At 57.4% G+C, this 3312-nt stretch overlaps 1 non-coding gene across 1 annotated transcript; it reads left to right on the top strand.

The window, feature by feature from the left end:
• Positions 1 to 1089: 1089 nt before the first annotated feature.
• On the top strand, positions 1090 to 2998 carry LOC124729446. Its single transcript, XR_007007688.1, has one exon. It is a non-coding gene; the product is annotated as a small subunit ribosomal RNA (ribosomal RNA).
• Positions 2999 to 3312: the final 314 nt, after the last annotated feature.

Here is a 3312-nt window from a genome sequence, read left to right as displayed (position 1 = left end):
CCACCTTCCACGTATTGTCTAGGCGTGCACATTTTGTTGCGTGTATGTGGGCAGACGTAGTGTGGCGTGACACCTGACACAGGCATGCAATAATCGTTGAAGTTGCAAATGGCGATGGACGCCTGCGTTTTCTGGTGAAGTTACGCAAATGAACAAATGGTAACCTGTTGTGGTGCGGTTGTTCTCGCTAGGGGTGAATCGGTGATGGCGACGATAGGTTGAGGTACGAACCGGTTGTTCCAGCGATACCCACCATGCCGACGAAACTGAACGGCATCTGGGTGTGAAGCGATACGCGGCGGTGGCTGGGTGGGACCGTCCCCGGCCGGTGAGGGGGCGCCTCCCGGCGTGCTGGCCGCGCGGTGCGTGGGCGCACGCGCTACAGCCGGCTGGTGGGGGCGGCCAGTGGCAGGCGCGCCGGCCGACGGACGCGGCAGGCGTCGCAGCTGCGCGCCGGCGCACCCTGCGCGCGGCGCCGTGCGGCCAAAGTAGGTCCTCGCGGGCCCGGTGCGAAGCGCGGTGGACATCTTCAGTGTGCTGGTCCGATTGAGGACTGTGTGCGTTGAGGATGCGCCGCCGCCCGGCGCTCGGCGCCGCGACGCCGTCTGCTGCTCGGTCGCCCCAGCGGTTCTCGCTGGTGGTTTGTATCGCAGCTGTGCGGATGTGTTGGCGCGTGCGCTGTGCTGGGAGAGTTCGCTTCGGCACCCAAGTGGGGCTTTTGTCCTTCTGTGGCGCTGGCGTTGGAGCTGCCGGTCACCGTAGGTGGCGCGTGTTGTCTCCCGCCGGCAATGCCACGACAGCACGCTCCCGGGCCTCTGTCGGCAGCGGCAAGCTCAGTTGGGAGCACGGGTGGTCGCACCGAAAGCGTCTACTCGCCTAACTCCGGGCGATTGCGCCTCTCTCGAACCCGACCAAGTACTTGGGACGGCGCTGCGCGCCGCCGGGACCTGAGAGGGTTTCGAGGTGTATTGTGCAGGGGAGCTCAGCCTCCTCCTGTTTGCAGAATGATTGAGCGGACGCTTGCGTGTTCGCGCGGGCCCCCGGGACACACTCCCGGGCGGCCGGCTGCTCAGCTCTAGTTGACGCAGCTCCCTGGTTGATCCTGCCAGTAGTCATATGCTTGTCTCAAAGATTAAGCCATGCATGTCTCAGTACAAGCCGCATTAAGGTGAAACCGCGAATGGCTCATTAAATCAGTTATGGTTCCTTAGATCGTACCCACGTTACTTGGATAACTGTGGTAATTCTAGAGCTAATACATGCAAACAGAGTCCCGACCAGAGATGGAAGGGACGCTTTTATTAGATCAAAACCAATCGGTCGGCTCGTCCGGTCCGTTTGCCTTGGTGACTCTGAATAACTTTGGGCTGATCGCACGGTCCTCGTACCGGCGACGCATCTTTCAAATGTCTGCCTTATCAACTGTCGATGGTAGGTTCTGCGCCTACCATGGTTGTAACGGGTAACGGGGAATCAGGGTTCGATTCCGGAGAGGGAGCCTGAGAAACGGCTACCACATCCAAGGAAGGCAGCAGGCGCGCAAATTACCCACTCCCGGCACGGGGAGGTAGTGACGAAAAATAACGATACGGGACTCATCCGAGGCCCCGTAATCGGAATGAGTACACTTTAAATCCTTTAACGAGTATCTATTGGAGGGCAAGTCTGGTGCCAGCAGCCGCGGTAATTCCAGCTCCAATAGCGTATATTAAAGTTGTTGCGGTTAAAAAGCTCGTAGTTGGATTTGTGTCCCACGCTGTTGGTTCACCGCCCGTCGGTGTTTAACTGGCATGTATCGTGGGACGTCCTGCCGGTGGGGCGAGCCGAAGGCGTGCGACCGCCTCGTGCGTGCTCGTGCGTCCCGAGGCGGACCCCGTTGAAATCCTACCAGGGTGCTCTTTATTGAGTGTCTCGGTGGGCCGGCACGTTTACTTTGAACAAATTAGAGTGCTTAAAGCAGGCAAGCCCGCCTGAATACTGTGTGCATGGAATAATGGAATAGGACCTCGGTTCTATTTTGTTGGTTTTCGGAACCCGAGGTAATGATTAATAGGGACAGGCGGGGGCATTCGTATTGCGACGTTAGAGGTGAAATTCTTGGATCGTCGCAAGACGAACAGAAGCGAAAGCATTTGCCAAGTATGTTTTCATTAATCAAGAACGAAAGTTAGAGGTTCGAAGGCGATCAGATACCGCCCTAGTTCTAACCATAAACGATGCCAGCCAGCGATCCGCCGCAGTTCCTCCGATGACTCGGCGGGCAGCCTCCGGGAAACCAAAGCTTTTGGGTTCCGGGGGAAGTATGGTTGCAAAGCTGAAACTTAAAGGAATTGACGGAAGGGCACCACCAGGAGTGGAGCCTGCGGCTTAATTTGACTCAACACGGGAAACCTCACCAGGCCCGGACACCGGAAGGATTGACAGATTGATAGCTCTTTCTTGATTCGGTGGGTGGTGGTGCATGGCCGTTCTTAGTTGGTGGAGCGATTTGTCTGGTTAATTCCGATAACGAACGAGACTCTAGCCTGCTAACTAGTCGCGTGACATCCTTCGTGCTGTCAGCGATTACTTTTCTTCTTAGAGGGACAGGCGGCTTCTAGCCGCACGAGATTGAGCAATAACAGGTCTGTGATGCCCTTAGATGTTCTGGGCCGCACGCGCGCTACACTGAAGGAATCAGCGTGTCTTCCTAGGCCGAAAGGTCGGGGTAACCCGCTGAACCTCCTTCGTGCTAGGGATTGGGGCTTGCAATTGTTCCCCATGAACGAGGAATTCCCAGTAAGCGCGAGTCATAAGCTCGCGTTGATTACGTCCCTGCCCTTTGTACACACCGCCCGTCGCTACTACCGATTGAATGATTTAGTGAGGTCTTCGGACTGGTACGCGGCATTGACTCTGTCGTTGCCGATGCTACCGGAAAGATGACCAAACTTGATCATTTAGAGGAAGTAAAAGTCGTAACAAGGTTTCCGTAGGTGAACCTGCGGAAGGATCATTACCGACTAGACTGCATGTCTTTCGATGTGCGTGTCGTGTCGCGCAACACGCTACCTGTACGGCTCGCCGTAGCCGTGCGCCGCGTGCGGAACCACGCGTGCCTCTCAAAACTAGCGGCAATGTTGTGTGGTACGAGCGCTGAAGCGCTGGAGCGGCTGGCCTGCGGCACCTGGCGCCTGGCGCCGGTTTTGAATGACTTTCGCCCGAGTGCCTGTCCGCTCCGGTGTGGAGCCGTACGACGCCCGTCGGCCGTGAGGCCGTTGGACACAGAACGCTGGAACAGGGGCCGCCACACGCCTCACTCCCGCCTATGCG

The sequence above is a fragment of the Schistocerca piceifrons genome, unplaced genomic scaffold, assembly GCF_021461385.2.
Source record: "Schistocerca piceifrons isolate TAMUIC-IGC-003096 unplaced genomic scaffold, iqSchPice1.1 HiC_scaffold_1209, whole genome shotgun sequence".
In the NCBI taxonomy this organism is placed as follows: Eukaryota; Metazoa; Arthropoda; class Insecta; order Orthoptera; family Acrididae; genus Schistocerca; species Schistocerca piceifrons.
Note: the sequence above shows the minus strand (reverse complement) of the source record. Positions and strands in the feature narration are given on the sequence as shown.